This window comes from Pseudophryne corroboree (genome assembly GCF_028390025.1).
Source record: "Pseudophryne corroboree isolate aPseCor3 chromosome 7 unlocalized genomic scaffold, aPseCor3.hap2 SUPER_7_unloc_4, whole genome shotgun sequence".
Lineage (NCBI taxonomy): Eukaryota > Metazoa > Chordata > Amphibia > Anura > Myobatrachidae > Pseudophryne > Pseudophryne corroboree.
This window is the reverse complement of record NW_026967613.1, coordinates 805,149-826,944: the sequence shown is the minus strand read 5'-3', so window position 1 is coordinate 826,944 and position 21,796 is coordinate 805,149. Positions and strand designations below refer to the sequence as shown.

Sequence of the window (21,796 nt, the reverse complement as noted above, 5' to 3'; positions counted from 1 at the left end):
CTACTGCGTTCCCCCTGGCAATGAGCATGACACCCAGAGAGTGAAACCCCTGGCAATGAGCATGACACCCAGCACGTGAAACTCTTGGCATTGAGCAGTTTTTGTAAAAGTAATTAGAAGCTTTACTGTAGGGCATAGTGTATCACAGATATTGTGGTGAGTGACATAATATGTTCCAAAGGGCATTAATGTGTGGGGCTTAACATGGTGGAAATTACTGTACTTTTTTCCCTGTGGTGGCCGAGGTCTGTTGGTGCAGGGTCAAGAACTGGGGTGTAAGGTAGTCTTTGCCTGCAAGGCTACGCCCATTTTATGGAGACCATACCCATTTTTGCGAGGTCACGCCCCCCCATCCCGTCCGGAGCGCTCACGCAAATATAGTTTTTTTTATATATATATATATATATATATATATATATGGGGGAGGGGCACAATTTTTAATGCCAATGGTGGCGGGGGGCACGCATTTGAAGCCAAATTGTTTAGAAACACCCCTGCAAGAAAATATCTGTAAATCCAATGTTACCATAAGTGTGGCATATACCTGCGCTTGCTCGCGGGGTGAGAACATCTCCCTAATTGAATTCAGCGATATGAATAGAGGTTGTGCAGCAGCCACAGAAAGGGTTAATCTCTGCAGCTTGTCACTAAATTACATTGTTGCAATTTTAGCTGGGAGCTGCAATAATTACTCTAATATATAACACAGCCAACACTTCTATATTCACACAATATACTGCATGGTGAATATAGAAGTGGTGCTTACTAAACAGCACCTCCTACTGCATTCCACATCACCGCTGGTCACACTCATATCAGGCCCATAATGCTGTATACTATGCCATAGTGGTGCTTACTATATAACACCAGGTGCTGTGCAGTGGTCAAAACACACTAACTGGTCCCATGCTGTTGTTGAACTAAAGGCCTATACACACGATGAGATTCGGTCTATGCTAATAGGTTTAAAAAGGTTACATAAAAGCTACTTTATGTATTTATTCATTAAAGTTTTTAAGTTGTATTTTACAACCATACAATGATATGATATATTCCATAGACAAAAAACCTTACGGTTTCACAGGTCCCATTAAGGCTTCTTACACATGATCTGGCATTTCAGAAACCTGTTGTGACTCTTCCACTCAAACTCCAAAAAGCAATGAAATTCCGATTATTAAGGCTGACGCCTTAATGGACGTGTTCCTTGCGCAATACAGATATGGTATGCCATCACAGCCTGTGGGTAAGTTTAGATTCAGCACTCTCACAGAGTGAGATTGCTGTCACTCACACAATGGTGGAGCTGCTAATTCACAGATTTGTGTGCTCATTGGAATACACACATGCAGTCTATGCAACTGAAGGTCTGAGCGGAAGACAAAGATGCTCGGATGAGGTAAGAGTGTTGTTGATTGGAGGGAGAAGACAGAGCATTGTGGATGGGGGTGTGTGGATCGAGGGAAGACTAAGTAGCATTGATGGGTGGGGACAAAGAAACACGGGATAATTCAGACTGCAGCGACCGCAGTCTAAATTAGTTTGTGGGGTGCGAAAGCGCAATGGCCGCACTGTGCATGCGTACCCGGGAGCCCAGTGAGGGGAGGGGGAGGGCCTGACATGCGGGGCGGACAAGCCCTGTGCTGGGCGTCACATCGCATGTTAGAGTAAATGATTGTAGATGTGCGAAATTTGGCATATCTACAATCAATTCTGAATTGATTGTAGATGGGGGGTTAAGACAGATGGGGGAAAGACAGTTGCACAGATGGTGAGGAGACAGCTGCGTGGATGGGTGGACAGTGCCGTGTGGATGAGGGGGAAAAAGCAGCACAGATGTGGGAGGGGTAAGAGCAGTATAGATGGAAATAAATGGCATGGATGAGGAAGGCAGAGCAGTATGGATGAGGGGAATACAGTCCCAACATCAGAGGGGATAAGTATTTTTACCTCCCCTTGGGGGGTGGCAGCTAGGCCTAATCCTTGGGTGGGTTGGATAGGGAAACCCCCCCCCCCCCCAATAGTGACCCACGAAACTTACCTTCAGGATGACAGCTATATGAATAGGGTAAGAGTGGTGTGGATAGGGGGTAGATTAAGCAGCAAGTATGGGAAGGGAGACAGAGCGGTGCAGATGGGGGAAATGGTGCAGATGGGTTGAAAACACTGGCACGGATGGGTAGAAAACTGGTGCAGATGGGAGAGAAGACAGTGTGCCCTGTACTGGAGGAGACAGAGTGACGTTGAAGAGGGAAACACTGAGCAGCACAGAGAGAAGGAAACGGTGATACAGACAAGGCACAGGTGGGGAAAGACAGATGGTACAGATAAGTTAGTACAGACTAGCACAGATGGAAGAACACAGCAGTAGGGATTGGGGAAGACAGGGCAGCATGGGGGTGTATAGGGGAAGTAAGTGTAGATGCATAGACCGTAGATGGGGTATTATAGTTTTAGCAATTAACCAAGATGTTTGAGGGAGCTAAATCTGTAGACTAAATGAGATGGATGTATGGAGTGAGAAGGCTGTTGTAAAATGGTGGGATTGTTGTGGTGACCGAATGGGATGGTTGTGGGCACTGTGTGGGATGGGAGCTCCACAACACTGCTCAGACCTTCAGTTGCATAGACTGCATGTGTGTATTCCAATGAGCACACAAATCTGTGAATTAGCAGCTCCACCATTGTGTGAGTGACAGCAATCTCACTCTGTGAGAGTGCTGAATCTAAACTTACCCACAGGCTGTGATGGCATACCATATCTGTATTGCGCAAGGAACACGTCCATTAAGGCGTCAGCCTTAATAATCGGAATTTCATTGCTTTTTGGAGTTTGAGTGGAAGAGTCACAACAGGTTTCTGAAATGCCAGATCATGTGTAAGAAGCCTTAATGGGACCTGTGAAACCGTAAGGTTTTTTGTCTATGGAATTTCATAGCTTTTTTTCAATTTATTTTTTGTAATTCAGAAATGTAAAATTTCACTGTAAGAATAAACATTTGATTTTTTTTAAATGTTTAACAATAACACACCCCTGGCAACAAGCATTTCCCCTGGCCACAAGCATTACAAACCCCTGAAATGAGTATGACACCTGTCCCAGAGCATGAAATCCCTGGCAATGAGCAAGACAGCAAGCCTAAGAAACCCCAGGGAACAAGCATGACACCCAGCGTGTAGAAGCTTTACTGTAGGGCATAATGTATCACGAGCATTAAAGTGTGGGGCATATGGTGCAGTGTGGGGCTTAATATGGTGAAATTTTTTTTTTCCCTGTGGTGGCCAAGGTCTGTTGGTGCAGGGCCAAAAACTGGGGTGTAAGGTAGTCTTTTCTGGTGAGGTCATGCCCATTTTAATGAGCACACGCCCCTTGCCTGGAGCACAGCATTATGCAGCTTTTACATTTCCACAATGGCGGAACAGCGAAAGAGACACAGACCACGGGCAGCATGAGAGAGAGAGAAAGACCAGGGGCAGCAAGAGAGAGACAGACAGACCAGGGGCAGCAAGAGAGAGACAGACAGACCAGGGGCAGCGAGAGAGACAGAGATACCAGGGCCAACGAGAGAGACAGAGACAGACAAAGGAAGTGGCGGAATTAGAGAATAGTGGGCCCAGGTGCAACAATATGCATTGGGCCCCTCTCCCTTACTAAAATTAGGGATCGCATGAACCACAAAAAAAACTGTAAGTGGGTGACTGAAGTAGGGGAGACAGGGAGATAGTATGCAAGTAAGGCAAGAGTGACAGGTAGATAGTGGGTGACTGAGGCAGGGGTGACATGAACATAGTGGGTGACTGAGGCAGGGGTGACAACTAGAGAGTAGATGACTGAGGCAGGAGTGACAGGTAGAGTTGGTGACTGAGGCAGGGGTGACAGGGAGATAGTGGGTGACTGAAGCAGGGGTGACAAGGAGATAGTGGGTGACTGAAGCAGGGGTGACAGGGAGATAGTGTGCGAGTAAGGTAGGAGTGACTGGTAGATAGTGGGTGACTGAGGCAGGGGTGACAGGGAGATAGTGGGTGACTGGTGAGGCAGGGGTGACAGGGAGATAGTGGGTGACTGAAGCAGGGGTGACAGGGAGATAGTGGGTGACTGAGGCCGGGATGACAAGTAGAGAGTAGATGACTGAGGCAGGGGTGACAGGGAGATAGTGGATGACTGAGGCAGAGCTGACAGGGAGATAGTGGGTGACTGAGGCAGGGGTGACATGGACATAGTGGGTGACTGAGGCAGGGGTGACAAGTAGAGAGTAGATGACTGAGGCAGGGGTGACAGGGAGATAGTGGGTGACTGAAGCAGGGGTGACAGGGAGATAGTGGGTGACTGAGGCCGGGATGACAAGTAGAGAGTAGATGACTGAGGCAGGGGTGACAGGGAGATAGTGGATGACTGAGGCAGAGCTGACAGGGAGATAGTGGGTGACTGAGGCAGGGGTGACATGGACATAGTGGGTGACTGAGGCAGGGGTGACAAGTAGAGAGTAGATGACTGAGGCAGGGGTGACAGGGAGATAGTGGGTGACTGAGGCCAGGGGGACAGGGAGATAGTGGGTGACTGAGGCAGGGGTGACAGGTAGAGTTGGTGACTGAACAGGGGTGACAGGTAGAGTTGGTGACTGAGGCAGGGTGAGAGTGGGTGACTGAGGCAGGGGTGACAGGGAGATAGTGGGTGACTGAGGCAGGGGTGACAAGTAGAGAGTATATGACTGAGGCAGGGGTGACAGGGAGATAGTGGGTGACTGAGGCAGGGGTGACAGGTAGAGTTGGTGACTGAACAGGGGTGACAGGTAGAGTTGGTGACTGAGGCAGGGTGAGAGTGGGTGACTGAGGCAGGGGTGACAGGGAGATAGTGGGTGACTGAGGCAGGAGTGACATGGACATAGTGGGTGACTGAGGCAGGGGTGACATGGACATAGTGGGTGACTGAGGCAGGGGTGACATGGACATAGAGGGTGACTGAGGCAGGGGTGACATGGACATAGTGGGTGACTGAGGCAGGGGTGACAAGTAAAGAGTAGATGACTGAGGCCGGTATGACAGAGAGATAGTGGGTGACTGAGACAGGGGTGACAGGTAGAGTTGGTGACTGAGGCAGGGGCGACAGGGAAATAGTGGGTGACTGAGGCAGGGATGACAGGGAAATAGTGGGTGACTGAGGCAGGAGAGACAAGGAGATAGTGGGTGACTGAGGCAGGGGTGACAGGGAGACAGTGGGTGACTGGGGTGGTCTTCTGTTTGCCGGTGGCCGGACTCCTAACGATCAACATACTGGCGCCGGAATCCCGACCGCCGGCATACCGACATCTTTTCTCCCTCTTGGGGGTCCATGAGCGCCCTGGAGAAAGTATAGATAGCATGGCGAGCCACCGTGCTCATTTGCGCTTGCCCGGGTGTAGCAGGGTATGCTGGCGGCCGGGCTCCCGTCGACCAGCATACTGGCGCCGGAATCCCGACCGCCGGCATACCGACAGCTGGGCAAGCGCAAATGAGCCCCTTGCGGGCTCTCCATGCTGCGGGCACGGTGGCTCGCCACGCTATCTATACTTTGACTGAGACAGGGCTGACAGGGAGATAGTGGGTGACAGGTATAGAGTGACTAAGGCAGAGGTGCAGAAAGATGGCGGCCGCAGTGTGCGACCCTGTCCCAGTGGTTTCCCTCCCTGGGTCCCCACTCACCTCACACTGTGATCCAGGCTCTCTCTTTAAGCAGTGCAGCAGGTGTGCGAGCACACCTCGGGAGGACATGAGAAGGCAGCAGCAGCACCCTCCACATATGGTACTCTCCGCGATGTAATGGTCAGGCCGGCCCTGTATATACACTCACATAGTAAAAGACAAACATATAGCAAAACATACATACACACATATGACAAAACACACAAACAGCTAAACACACATAGCAAAAAAGGAGATTTTACTCACCGGTAAATCTATTTCTCGTAGTCCGTAGTGGATGCTGGGGACTCCGTAAGGACCATAGGGAATAGACTGGCTCCGCAGGAGATAGGGCACTCTAGAAAAGAATTAGGTCTACTGGTGTTCACTGGCTCCTCCCTCTATGTCCATCCTCCAGACCTCAGTTAAGGAAACTGTGCCCGGACAAGCTAACATTACAAGGAAAGGATTTTGGAATCCAGGGTAAGACTCATACCAGCCACACCAATCACACCGTATAACTTGTGATAACCAAATACAGTTAACAGTATGAACAATACAAAACATCAGATAACCTGATGTAACATAACATAACCCTTTGTTAAGCAAAAACTATATACAGTATTGCAGAAGAAGTCCGCACTTGGGACGGGCGCCCAGCATCCACTACGGACTACGAGAAATAGATTCTTATTTTCTCTAATGTTCTAAGTGGATGCTGGGGACTCCGTAAGGACCATGTGGATTATACCAAAGCACCCAAACGGGCGGGAGAGTGCGGATGACTCTGCAGCACCGAATGAGCAAACTCAAGGTCCTCCTCAGCTAGGGTATCAAACCTGTAGAACTTTGCAAATGTGTTTGATCCCGACCAAGTAGCTGCTCGGTAAAGTTGTAATGCCAAGACCCCTCGGGCAGCCGCCCAAGAAGAAGCCCACCTTACTTGTGGAATGGGCCTTTACTGATTTCGGAGGCGGCAATCCAGCCGCAGAATGAGCCTGCTGAATCGTGTTACAGATCCAGCGAGCAATAGTCTGCTTTGAAGCAGGAGCACCCAACTTATTGGATGCATACAGGATAAACAGCGACTCCATTTTCCTGACCTTGGCCGTTCTGGTCACATAAATCTTCAAAGCCCGCACTACATCTAGTAACTCGGAATCCTCCAAGTCCCCTGTAGCCACAGGCACCACAATAGGTTGGTTCATATGAAATGATGACACCACCTTGGGCAGAAATTGTGGACGGGTCCGCAATTCTGCCCTGTCCATATGAAAAACCAGATAGGGGCTTTTATGTGACAAAGCCGCCAATTCCGACACATGCCTGGCTGAGGCCAGAGCCAGCAGCATAACCACCTTCCACGTGAGATATTTTAACTCCACAGTTTTTAGTGGTTCAAACCAGTGTGATTTTAGGAAACCCAACACCACGTTAAGATCCCAAGGTGCCACTGGAGGCACAAACGGGGGCTGTATATGCAGCACTCCCTTCACAAAGGTCTGAACTTCAGGAAGAGCTGCCAGTTCTTTTTGAAAGAAAATGGATAGGGCCGAAATCTGGACCTTAATGGATCCCAATTTTAGGCCCAAAGACACTCCGGATTGTAGGAAATGAAGGAACCGGCCCAGCTGGAATTCCTCTGTAGGAGCCCTCCGGGCTTCACACCAAGCAACATATTTTCGCCATATACGGTGATAATGCTTAGACGTTACAACCTTCCGAGCCTTTATAAGCGTAGGAATAACCTCATCCGGAATCCCCTTTTCTGCTAGGATCCGGCGTTCAACCGCCATGCCGTCAAACGCAGCCACGGTAAGTCTTGGAACAGACAGGGCCCCTGTTGTAACAGATCCTGTCTTAAGGGCAGAGAACATGGGTCCTCTGTGAGCATTTCTTGCAGATCCGGATACCAAACTCTTCTTGGCCAATCCGGAACAATGAGAATTGTTCTCACTCCTCTTCTTCTTATGATTCTCTGTACCTTGGGTATGAGAGGAAGAGGGGGAAACACATAAACCGACTGGAACACAAACGGTGTCACTAGTGCGTCCACAGCTATCGCCTGAGGGTCCCTTGACCTGGCGCAATACCGCTGTAACTTTTTGTTTAGACGGGACGCCATCATGTCCACTTGTGGCAGTTCCCACCGGTCTGACACCTGTGTGAAGACTTCTGGATGAAGTACCCATTCTCCGGGGTGGAGGTCGTGCCTGCTGAGGAAGTCTGCTTCCCAGTTGTCCACTCCCGGGATAAACACTGCTGACAGTGCTCTTACATGATTCTCCTCCCAACGAAGAATCCTGGTGGCTTCTGTCATCGCCACCCTGCTCCTTGTGCCGCCTTGACGGTTTACATGAGCCACTGCGGTGATGTCTGATTGAATCAGCACCGATTTGTCTCGAAGCAGGTTTACTGCCTGACTTAGGGCGTTGTATATGGCCCTTATTTCCAGGATGTTTATGGGCAGACAAGTCTACTGACTTGACCACAGGCCTTGGAAATTTCTTCCCTGCGTGACTGCTCCCCACCCTCGGAGGCTCGCATCCGTGGACACAAGGACCCAGTCCTGAATGCCGAATCTTCGGCCCTCGAGAAGGTGAGCACTCTGCAGCCACCACAGCAGAGACACCCTTGCCCTGGGGGATAGGGTGATCAGCCGCTGCATCTGTAGATGTGATCCGGACCACTTGTTCAACAGATCCCATTGAAAGGTCCTCGCATGGAACCTGCCGAAGGGAATGGCCTCGTATGATGCCACCATCTTTCCCAGGACTCGCGTGCATTGATGCACTGACACCTGTCTTTGTTTTAATAAGTCTCTGACTAAGGTCATGAGCTCCTGAGCCTACTCAGTCGGGAGATAAACCCTCTTCTGGTCTGTGTCCAGAATCATGCCCAGGAAGGGCAGACGAGTCGTAGGGATCAACTGCGACATTGGGATATTCAGAACCCAGCCGTGTTGCTGTAACACCTCCTGAGAGCGTGCTACACTGATCAGCAACTGTTCGCTGGACCTCGCCTTTATAAGGAGATCGTCCAAGTACGGGATAATTGTGATTCCTTGCTTTCGCAGGATCACCATCATTTCTGCCATTACCGTGGTAAATATTCTCGGTGCCATGGAGAGACCAAACGACAACGTCTGGAATTGGTAGTGACAATCCTGTACCACCAACCTGAGGTATTCCTGATGAGGTGGATAAATCGGGACATGCAGGTAAGCATCCTTTATGTCCAGCGACACCATAAAATCCCCTTCTTCCAGGCTCGCAATGACTGCTCTCAGCGATTCCATCTTGAACTTGAACCTTTTCAGGTAAACGTTCAGGGATTTTAAGTTCAAAATGGGCCTGACCAAACCGTCCGGTTTCGGTACCACAAACATTGTGGAATAATACCCTCTCCCCCGTTGAAGGGGGGGGGGGGACCTCCACCACCACCTGCTGGAGATACAATTTGTGAATCGCAGTTACCACCAACTCCTTTTCTATGGGGGACGTTGGCAGAGCCGATTTGAGGAAGCGGCGAGGGGTATCTCTTCAAATTCCAGCCCGTACCCCTGGGATACTATCTGTATAACCCAGGGATCCGCCTGTGAGCGAACCCACTGGTGGCTGAAATTTCAGAGACGCGCCCCCCACCGACCCTGGCTCCACCTGTGGAGCCCCAGCGTCATGCGGTGTACTTAGTTGAAGCCGGGGAGGACTTCTGTTCCTGGCAACTAGCTGTGTTATGCAGCTTCCTTCCTCTACCCTTGCCTCTGGCAAGAAAGGACGCACCTCGGACTTTCTTACCCTTCTGTGAACGAAAGGACTGCATTTGATAATACGATGCTTTCTTAGGTTGTGATGGAATAAATGGTAGAAAATTTGACTTTCCAGCCGTAGCTGTGGCCACTAAGTCCGACAGACCTTCCCCAAATAATTCCACACCCTTGTAAGGCAAAACCTCCATGTGCCGCTTAGAGTCGGCATCACCTGTCCATTGTCGAGTCCACAGGCCCCTTCTGGCTGAAATCGACATAGCATTTATCCTAGAGCTCAGCATGGCAATGTCCCTCTGAGCATCCCTCATATACAGGACAGTGTCTTTTATATGCCCCAGTGTCAGTAATATAGTATCCTTGTCCAGGGTTTCCATCTCTTCAGATAACATATCTGCCCATGCTGCTACAGCACTACACATCCATGCCGACGCAATGGCCGGTCTAAGCACGGTACCCGAATGTGTGTATATGGACCTTAGGATAGCTTCCTGCTTTCTATCTGCAGGATCTTTTAAGGCTGCCGTATCCTGTGACGGTAGCGCCACCTGTTTAGACAAGCGTGTCAACGCTTTGTCTACCCTCGGGGCGGATTCCCAGCGTAACCTGTCCGATGGCGGGAAGGGGTACGCCATTAGCATCCTTTTGGGGATCAGCAGTTTCTTATCTGGTGATTCCCACGATTTCTCACATAACTCATTTAATTCATGAGACGGGGGAAAGGTCACCACTTGTCTCTTTTCCCCAAACATATTATCTCTCTTCTCAGGGACAGGGCTTTCCTCAGAGATGTGTAACACCTCCTTCATAGCTATAATCATATATCTTATAGCTTTGGCCATTTTAGGTTGTAATCTGGCCTCCTCATCATCGACGCTAGAGTCAGACTCCGTGTCGATATCTGTGTCAACAACCTGGGATAGTGGACGCTTTTGAGACCCTGACGGCCCCTGCGTAGCAAGATCAGACTGTCCCAAGGCTTCTGCTTTATCTAGCCTTTTATGTAAGGAATTAACATTCTCATTTAAAACCTTCCACATATCCATCGAATCCGGTGTCGGCACCGGCTGCGGCGACACCACACTCATTTCCTCCCGCTCCGCCTCCACATAGCCTTCCTCGTCAAACATGTCGACACACGCGTACCGACACACCATACACACAGAGGAAGCTCTTTTGAAGACAATTCCCCCACCAGGCCCCTCGGAGAGACAGAGAGAGAGTTTGCCAGCACACACCCCAGCGCTATATGACCCAGGAAAAAACACAGTAACTCAGTGTTTACCCAGTAGCTGCTGTATTATCTGTTTTGCGCCTAAATTTATGTGCCCCCCCCTCTTTTTTCACCCCTCAACCGTGATTCTGCAGGGGAGAGTCTGGGGAGCTTCCTTCCAGCTGAGCTGTGAAGAGAAAATTACGCTGGTGAGTGCTGAGGAAGAAGCCCCGCCCCCTTCTTGGTGGCTTTCTGTCCCGCGATTTTGTGTGAAAAAAATGGCGGGGGCTCATGCAGACATACAGTGCCTACCTGTATGTCTGCTTACTTTTGCCAAAGGTACCTTATTGCTGCCCAGGGCGCCCCCCCCTGCGCCCTGCACCCTACAGTGACCGGAGTGTGTGGTGTGCTGTGGGAGCAATGGCGCACAGCTGCAGTGCTGTGCGCTACCTTGTTTGAAGACTGAAGTCTTCTGCCGCCGATTTCTTCATCTACGCCGTGCTTCTTGCTTCTGGCTCTGCGACGGGGACGGCGGCGTGGCTCTGGGATCGGACCGCCAATGGTTAGTACCTGTGTTCGATCCCTCTGGAGCTAATGGTGTCCAGTAGCCTAAGAAGCGCAACATATCCCGCAGTTGGTAAGGTTTGCTTCTCTCCCCTCAGTCCCACGTAGCAGAAAGTCTGTTGCCAGCAGAAGCTCTCTGAAAATAAAAAACCTAACAAAATACTTTTCTTTCTCAGCAAGCTCTGGAGAGCTCACTAAGGTGCACCCTTCTCGTTCGGGCACAGATTCTAACTGAGGTCTGGAGGAGGGACATAGAGGGAGGAGCCAGTGCACACCAGTAGACCTAATTCTTTTCTAGAGTGCCCTATCTCCTGCGGAGCCCGTCTATTCCCCATTGTCCTTACGAAGTCCCCAGATCCACTTAGGACGTTAGAGAAAATGGATTTTAAATACCTACCGGTAAATCCTTTTCTCTTAGTCCGTAGAGGATGCTGGGAACTCCAAAAGGACCATGGGGTATAGACGGGATCCGCAGGAGACATGGGCACTTTAAGACTTCAAATGGGTGTGAACTGGCTCCTCCCTCTATGCTCCTCCTCCAGACCTCAGTTATAGGAACTGTGCCCAGGGAGACGGACATTTTGAGGAAACGGATTTTTGTTAACTAAGGGTGAGATACATACCAGCTCACACCACAACACACCGTACAACATGGCTTTTAACCAAATACCAGTTAACGGAATGAACCAAAATCAGCAACAGGCTGATCACAACTGAAACAGAACTTTTGTGTAACATAAGCAATAACTATAACAAGAACTGCAGATAGTGGAGGTCATTCCGAGTTGTACGCTCGCAAGCTGCTTTTAGCAGCATTACACACGCTAAGCCGCCGCCTACTGGGAGTGAATCTTAGCTTCTTAGAATTGCGAACGACGGATTCGCAATATTGCGATTAGCACACTTCTTAGCAGTTTCTGAGTAGCTCGAGACTTACTCTGCCATTGCGATCAGTTCAGTCAGTATCGTACCTGTTTGACGTCACAAATACGCCCAGCGTTCGCCCAGGCACTCCCCCGTTTCTCCAGCCACTCCCGCGTTTTTAAAAAATACGTCAGCGTTTTTTCACACACACCCATAAAACGCTCAGTTTCCGCCCAGTAACACCCACTTCCTGTCAATCACACTCCGATCATCAGAACGAAGAAAAATCCTCGTAATGCCATGAGTAAAATACCTAACTGCATAGCAAAATTACTTGGCGCAGTCACACTGCGGACATTGTGCATGCGCGTTAGCGACTGATCGCTTCGTTGCGGAAAAAAACAACGAGCGATCAACTCGGAATGACCCCCAAAGTCCGCACTGGGACGGGCGCCCAGCATGCTCTATGGACTAAGAGAAAAGGATTTACCGGTAGGTATTAAAATCCTATTTTCTCCTATGTCCTAGAGGATGCTGGGGACTCCAAAAGGACCATGGGGATTATACCAAAGCTCCAGAACGGGCGGGAGAGTGCGGATGACTCTGCAGCACCGATTGAGCAAACATGAGGTCCTCATCAGCCAGGGTATCAAACTTGTAGAATTTTGCAAAAGTGTTTGAACCCGACCAAGTAGCTACTCGGCAAAGCTATAACGCCGAGACCCCTCGGGCAGCCGCCCAAGATGAGCCCACCTTTCTGGTATGATTTGGCATGGTCAGCGCGCTCTGGGGGGGGATATAAGGGAAAAATGGGAATATAGGGTATTGCGGGATGGGAGTGGTACTTGGATAAGTGATTGTGTTGACTGTTTGCGCCTGATTGTAGGTTTTGCACCAATGATCAATCTGATATGGTTTCTATCTGAACTCTTTATTTGTAAATTAGATATGATTAGGTCAGCATCCTAATTTCAATATTGTGTTTGGTCCTTGTCCCACAGTTCCTTCACCACTGTCAGGTGTGTCCTGCAGACTACCCTTTGCAAGGTATACCTTCCTATTGGTATACCGATTGGACCCCAGCTCAGGTAAATGTCAAGTGTACCCTGTGGGTCACCTTTACCATAGGTGTGGTGGATGCCTATGTGCCCTCTGAACTGCGTCCTATTTGAATGTTTGGGGTATGACTAGTGCGGCGTCCCGCCTGTCAGTCCCCTCTTATGTGCGGCTCTGGGTTGTGTGGTCATAGGCTGTGTGTTTTACACTTACCGCCGGGGGCAGGTAACTACCTGCCGCCGGTGACCGCGTCTCTTCCTTCCACAACCTCAGGCCTGGTCCTCTGTGTCCGCGTCCTCCGTCTCCTTCAGTCCGCCGCGTCTTCCTTCTCCTTCAGTCCGCGCGCTTCTCCTGCAGCAGCCGGTCTCCTCCGTTCCCGGGTCCCGTTCTGTCACTTCACCGATGGCCCTTCACCGATTTCGGTAACGGCAATCCAGCCATAGAATGCGCATGCTGAATCGTATTACATATCCAACGTGCAATAGTCTGTTTAGAAGCAGGAGCCCCAATCTTGTTGGGAGCATACAGGACAAACAGTGCCTCTGTTTTCCTAATACGAGCTATTCTGGCGACATAAATCTTCAAAGCTCTGACTACATCGAGAGAATTTGAATCAGCCAAAGCTTCAGTAGCCACAAGCACCACAATAGGTTGGTACATGTGAAATGAAGAAACCACCTTTGGTAGAAATTGTTGACGAGTTCGTAATTCCGCTCTATCCACATGGCAGATCAAATAGGGACTCTTGTGAGACAAGGCCACTAATTCTTGCGGATGCCAAGGCCAATAGCAAGACCACTTTCCAAGTGAGGAATTTTAACTCAACCTTCTGTAAAGGTTCAAACCAATGTGACATAAGGAACTGCAACACCACGTTAAGGTCCCATGGTGCCACCGGGGGCACAAATGGAGGTTGGATGTGCAGCACACCCTTCACGAAAGTCTGAACTTCCGGAAGGGAGGCCAATTCTTTTTGAAAGGAAATCGATAAGGCCGAAATATGGACTTTAATGGAGCCCAACTTTAGGCCCGCATCCACACTGGCCTGCAAAAAATGTAGAAAACGACCCAGCTAAAATTCTTCCGTAAGAGCCTTCTTGGCTTCACACCAAGACACGTATTTTCTCCAAATACAGTGATAATGCTTCGTCGTTACCTCCTTTCTTGATTTAAGCAGTGTAGGGATGACTTCACCGGGAATACCCTTCCGGGCTAAGATCTGGCGTTCAACCGCCATGCCGTCAAACGCAACCGGCCCTTGCTGTAACAGATCCTCTCTTAGAGGAAGAGGCCAGGGATCTGCTATGAGCAGTTCCTGAAGATCCGGATACCAGGCCCTCCGTGGCCAATCTGGAACAAAGAGTATCGCCTGAACCCCTGTTCTTCTTATGAGGCTTATCACCTTTGGAATGAGTGGTAGTGGAGGAAACACATAGAACGACTGAAACACCCAGGGCGTCACCAGGGCGTCCACCGCACTGGCTTAAGGGTCCCTCAACCTGGAACAATATCTCTGAAGTTTCTTGTTGAGGCGAGACGCCATCATGTCTATTTGAGGAATTCCCCAATGACTTGTCACTTCTGCAAAGACCTCTTGATGAAGACCCCACTCTCCAGATGGAGATCGTGTCTGCTGAGGAAATCTGCTTTCCAGTTGTCCACGCCTCGAATGAAGACCGCCGAGAGAGCGCCTGTATGTTTTTCCGCCCAGCGGAGAACTCTTGTGGCCTCCGCCATCGCTGCTCTGCTTCTTGTTCCGCCTTGGTGGTTTATGTACGCCACTGCTGTTATGTTGTCCAACAGGAGATGTTCCGCTTGTAGAAGGCCGTTGTAGATGGCTCTTAATTCCAGAATGTTTATGTGCAGACAAGCTTCCTGGCTTGACCATTTTCCATGGAAAATTTCCCTCTGTGTGACCGCTCCCCAGCCTCGGAGACTTGCATCCGTGGTCACCAGGATCCAATCCTGGATCCCGAACCTGCGTCCCCCTAGGAGGTGAGAACTTTGGAGCCACCACAGGAGAGAAACTCTGTTCCTGGAAGATAGGCTTGTTTTCCAGTGCATGTGCAGGTGAGACCCGGACCACTTGTCCAACAGGTTCCACTGAAACACCCTGGCATGGAACCTGCCAAACGGAATGGCCTCGTAGGCCGCCACCATCTTCCCCAGCACCTGAGTACATTGATGAATCGACACTCTTGCCGGTTTCAGAATCCCTTTGACCATGTTCTGGATTTCCAGAGCTTTTTCCACCGGGAGAAAAACTCTCTGCAGGTCCGTGTCCAGAATCATGCCCAAGAATGACAGCCGTGTTGTCGGAACCAACTGTGACTTTGGCAAATTCAGGAGCCAACCATGTTGTTGCAGCACTGTCAGGGAGAGCGCAACGTTTCTTAGTAACTGCTCCTTTGATCTCGCCTTTATCAGGAGATCGTCCAAGTACGGGATAATTGTGACACCGTGCTTTCGCAGGAGCACCATCATTTCCGCCATTACTTTAGTGAAAATCCTCGGAGCCATGGAAAGCCCAAACGGCAACGTCTGAAATTGGTAATGACAATCCTGAACAGCAAACCTCAGGTAAGATTGATGTGGAGTATATATGTGGACATGTAGGTAAACATCGACTGACACCATAAAATCCCCCCTTCCAGACTGGATATCACTGCTCGGAGAGATTCCATTTTGAATTTGAATCTTTCAAATACAGATTGAGGGATTTTAAGTTCAGAATCGGTCTGACCGAGCCATCCGGCTTTGGGACCACGAACAGGCGTGAATAAAACCCTTCTCCCCGTTGTGACGGGGGTACCGCGACAATGACTTGTTGTTGACATAGCTTTTGTATTGCAGCGCACACTACTTCCCTTTCCAGAAGAGAAGCTGGCAAGACCGATTTGAAAAATCGGTGAGGGGGCACGTCTTGAAACTCCAGTTTGTACCCTTGGGTCACAATTTCCAGCACCCAAGGATCCATGCCTGAGTGAGCCCAGATCCGACTGAAGAGCTGAAGACGTGCCCCCACTGGTGCGGACTCCCGCAGCGAATCCCCAGCGTCATGCGGTGGACTTGGTAGAAGCCAGGGAGGACTTCTTCTCCTGGGGGCTTGCCACAGCCGGCGATCTTTTTCCCCTTCCCTTACCTCTAGCGGCAAGGAAGGAGGACCCTCGTCCTTTTTTGAATTTATTAGACCGAAAGGACTGCATCTGATACTGAGGCGTTTTCTTTTGCTGTGGAGGGACAAAAGGTAGAAAAGATGACTTACCCGCAGTAGCTGTAGATACCAGGTCCGCGAGGCCTTCACCAAACAAAACGCCACCTTTATAGGGCAGAGCCTACATAGCCTTTTTAGAGTCAGCATCACCATTCCATTGATGAGTCCACAACGCTCTCCTAGCTGAGATTGCCATGGCATTGGCCCTTGATCCCAAGAGGCCAATATCTCTCGCAGCCTCCTTTAAATAGACCGCTGCGTCCCTAATATGACCCAGCTTCAAATGCACGCTATCCCTATCCATGGTGTCTATTTCAGATGACAAGGTATCTGCCCACTTTTCAATAGCGCTACTCACCCATGCCGATGCCACGGCCGGCCTGAGCAGCATACCCATAGTGACATAAATAGATTTCAAGGTAGTTTCCTGCTTACGATCCGCAGGATCCTTTAGGGCTGCAGTGTCAGGGGACGGTAGCACCACCTTCTTGGACAACCGTGCTAGAGCTTTGTCCACTGTGGGTGTTGACTCCCACCTTACCCTATCCTCAGAGGGAAAAGTATATGCCATAGAAATTCTCTTGGGAATCAGTAACTTTTTATCAGGAGTTTCCCAAGCCCTTTCAAAAAGAGTATTCAGTTCATGAGAGGGAGGAAATGTTACCTCAGGTTTCTTTCCCTTATACATACAGACCCTTGTCTCAGGGATATGTAATACGTCCCTTATTGCCACAATCATGTACTGAATGCTCTTAGCCAGTTTAGGATTCAATTTGACATCACTATAGTCGACACTGGAGTCCGAATCCGTGGCTGTATCTGTGTCTGCTATCTGGGTAAACGAACATTTCTGTGACCCCGAGGGGGTCTGAGTTTGTGACAAAACATCTCCCATTGATTGTCTCCATGCTAGGTTCTGAGACTCAGATTTGTCTAATCTTTTATGCAACAAAGCCACACATGCATTTAAGACACTCCAGATATCTACCCAATCAGCAGTCGGCGGTGCGGACAGATTTACTCCCACATTCTGTTCCGCCCCCACACCAGCTTCCTCCTGGGAAGAGCATTCAGCCTCAGACATGTCGACACACACGTACCGACACCCACTAACACACTGGGCTATAGGGGACAGACCCACAGTAAGGTCCTTCAGAGAGAAAGTATGCCAGCTGACGACCAGCGCCTCACCCGGTCTGAAGGAATATACAATGTCCCAGACCTAGCAGCACTTTTATATATAAATATATACAACACCAAATTTGGTGTGCACCGCCCCTGTTTTTGCACCCTGTTACTTGTGACAGAAGTGAAGGGCCATGACCAGCTTGCTGTGAAGAGAAAATGGCGCTGATTAGAGCTGGAGGACGAAGCCCCGCCCCCTAAATGGCGCGCTAGTATCCCCCTTTTATTTATACTGGCGGGGGTCTGTATACAGTGCCTATGCACTGTATACTGCTGTGCCTGTCCTTAAAAGAGGTTTAATTGCTGCCCAGGGCGCCCCCCCTGCGCCCTGCACCCATTTAGTGCCGCTTGTGTGTGGGAGGAATGGCGTGCAGCGTGACCGCTGCGTGATACCTCCGAAGATCTGAAGTCTTCTGCCGCCTTCACTGAAGTCTTCTTTGCTTATGTTACTCACCCGGCTTCTTTCTTCAGGCTCTGTGAGGGGGGCAGCGGCGCGGCTCCACGATGCAGGGAGCCTGTTGCCAATAGTGCTCCCTGAAAATAATAAACCTAACAAAAGTCTTTTCTAGAGAAACTCTGTAGAGTTCCCCTAGTGTGTGTCCAGTCTCTCTGGGCACAGAATCTAACTGAGGCATAGAGGGAGGAGCCAGTTCACACCCATTTAAAGTCTTAAAGTGCCCATGTCTCCTGCGGATCCCGTCTATACCCCATGGTCCTTTTGGAGTCCTCAGCATCCTCTAGGACATATTAGAGAGAGAGAGAGAGAGAGAGAGAGAGAGAGAGAGAGAGAGATAAATACTTACCATCTCTCCTCGCTGGCAGTCAGGCTCCTCGTGGTGGCAGATCCCGGGCAGCTGCTGGGAAGAAGGAGGAGGAGGGAGGGGGACAGGAGCCGCTGCAGCGCTATGTAATTGGTAGTAGACCGCTGCAGCAGTCCCCTCTCCTTCCGTATTGGCTGGCCGCTGCTGTGAATGCTGGGATGAGGGAAGCGCATCCCAGCATTCACAGCAGCGCCGGGCAGCCAATGCTGAAGGAGAGGGGACTGCTGCAGTGGCGCTTACTACCAATGACACACACGTAGTTACGGCGCTGCTGTACATCCCTACACCCGTACACTGCCGCTCTCATACATCCGTACACTGCATCTCTCATACATCCGTACACTGCATCTCTCATACATCCACACACTGACGTTCTCATACATCCGTACACTGACTCTCTCATACATCCGCACGCTGACGCTCTCATGCATCCGCACGCTGACGCTCTCATGCATCCGCACGCTGACGCTCTCATGCATCCGCACGCTGACGCTCTCATGCATCCGCACGCTGACGCTCTCATGCATCCGCACGCTGACGCTCTCATGCATCCGCACGCTGACGCTCTCATACATCCGCACGCTGACGCTCTCATACATCCGCACGCTGACGCTCTCATACATCCGCACGCTGACGCTCTCATACATCCGCACGCTGACGCTCTCATACATCCCCACGCTGACGCTCTCATACATCCCCACGCTGACGCTCTCATACATCCCCACGCTGACGCTCTCATACATCCCCACGCTGACGCTCTCATACATCCCCACGCTGACGCTCTCACACATCCGCACGCTGACGCTCTCACACATCCGCACGCTGACGCTCTCACACATCCGCACGCTGACGCTCTCACACATCTGCACGCTGACGCTCTCATACATCTGCACGCTGACGCTCTTACATTCATACGTCCGCAAGCTGACGCTCTCATACATCCGCACACTGATGCTCTCATACATCCGCACGCTGACGCTCTCATACGTCCGCACGCCGACGCTCTCATACTTCCGCACGCCGACGCTCTCATACGTCCGCACGCCGACGCTCTCATACGTCCGCACGCCGACGCTCTCATACGTCCGCACGCCGACGCTCTCATACGTCCGCACGCCGACGCTCTCATACGTCCGCACGCCGACGCTCTCATACGTCCGCACGCCGACGCTCTCATACGTCCGCACGCCGACGCTCTCATACATCCGCACGCCGACGCTCTCATACATCCTTACCCTGACGCTCTCATACATCCGTACCCTGACGCTCTCATACATCCGTACGTTGACGCTCTCATACATCCGTACGTTGACGCTCTCATACATCCGCACGCTGACGCTCTCATACATCCGCACGCTGACGCTCTCATACATCCACACGCTGACGCTCTCAAACAACCGCACGCTGATGCTCTTACATTCATACATCCGCACACTGACGCTCTCATACGTCCGCACACTGACGCTCCCATACGTCCGCTCGCTGACGCTCCCATACGTCCGCACGCTGACGCTTTCATACGTCGGCACGCTGACGCTCTCAGACGTCCGCACGCTGACGCTCTCAGACGTCCGCACGCTGACGCTCTCAGACGTCCGCACGCTGACGCTCTCAGACGTCCGCACGCTGACGCTCTCAGACGTCCGCACGCTGACGCTCTCAGACGTCCGCACGCTGACGCTCTCATACGTCCGCACGCTGACGCTCTCATACGTCCGCACGCTGACGCTCTCATACGTCCGCACGCTGACGCTCTCATACTGCCGCACACTGACGCTCTCATACGTCCGCACGCTGGTGCACTTATACATCCGTACTCTGACGCAATCATACATCCGCATATACCTATACCCATATATGCACACAGCCGTACATTTATACACACACACACATATATATATATATATATATATATATATATATATATACATACACACACACACACACACAGCTGTACAAATATACAGTCACACACTTATACACACAGCCACACACTTATACCCATATATGCACACAGCCACACACTTATACACATATATACTCACAGCCACACACTTATACACATATATACTCACAGCCACACACTTATACACATATATACACACAGCCACACACTTATACCCATATATGCACACAGCCACACGCCTATACACACAGCCACACACCTATACCCATATATACACACAGCCACACACTTATACACATATATACACACAGCCACACACTTATACACATATATACTCACAGCCACACACTTATACACATATATACTCACAGCCACACACTTATACACATATATACTCACAGCCACACACTTATACATACATGTTCACTTATAGATGGTGCCTCCCTTACCTTAACACATGACAATTACATGGCAGCATATCACAATGTCCAGTATTGCAGCTCAGAGCCATTCCTCCCCTCAGTTTCACACATTGCAGGAAGGCAGCAGTGACCCGTGTAGCCACGCCCCCTGATCGGACTCCTCTGTAGTTTCACTTTCACAGCTGTGCTGACACTGACAGTAGTATGCCATGCTGCTCTGCAGGCCCTAGGATTTCCCCATGTCCTAGGTAGTTGCCTATAGCTAGGGCCAGGACTCTGGAGCATATGACGAGCGCTGACAGTGGGCATGTGTCCTGTGCCTCCTGCCCGGCACTCGCACCATAGTAACCCACCCACACCCAAAATACTGTCATCAGCAGGGCGCGGTACAGGTGGCCGGTGCCCTCCCGGCTCTTGGAGCACATGAGTGTCAGGTAGAGGAGGAGCATAGAGCGGGAGATAGGGTCACAGAGGATCCTTAGTAGCTGCTGGTAACCTCCGATTCTCATGCCTCCGCAGGTAGTGGAAGCCAGTCACTGCAGATCCAGCGGGTTACACAGATCAGGCTACCCGCCGGTGAACTGCAGTCTTTGCACCGGTGACGGTCCCAGCGAGCGCATGAATCACTAGTGCACAGCGCTGCTGGGAGCCTCGTCCAGGAACACTCTGCCGAGGTTGTCACTGCTGAGAGGCAATCGTGATGGGGACAGGCAGGGGCGACTAGCTGCCCGCTCTGTCTTCCTGTCACATGTGCAGCAGTAACAGGGCGGCCGGCCAGGCAGCAATGTACACAGTCACATAGAGTAGAAGAGCACATTTGAATTTGCCGCCCCATCTGGCATTGCGGCACACACATGAATAAATTAAGTGACGTCATCTAAACTGCCTGGCCACGCTCACAGCACAATACGGATGTAATATATTTTTACTGACACGACACCATAGCTAAAAAAAGACTCAGACAGCATCCACTCAGTCCCAAAACACCCCCCAATCATTTTGTATAATACATATAGATCTAATTATTTTTATAATCACAAAATAAATTGGCTATGTGAGGAGTGATCAGCCATATTGCTCCACTCAAGTGAAGCTACTCTCTGTACACCCCCTGCTGGCGGCCACTG

General features: G+C 50.5%; 1 long non-coding RNA gene across 1 annotated transcript; it reads right to left on the bottom strand.

The window, feature by feature from the left end:
* Positions 1–5,551: 5,551 nt before the first annotated feature.
* Positions 5,552–21,044, bottom strand: LOC134986533 (uncharacterized). Its single transcript, XR_010192387.1, has 3 exons — positions 20,697–21,044; positions 18,324–18,377; positions 5,552–5,811 (listed from the first exon to the last, which is right to left on the bottom strand). It is a non-coding gene; the product is annotated as an uncharacterized LOC134986533 (long non-coding RNA).
* Between the last annotated feature and the right edge of the window lie 752 nt (positions 21,045–21,796).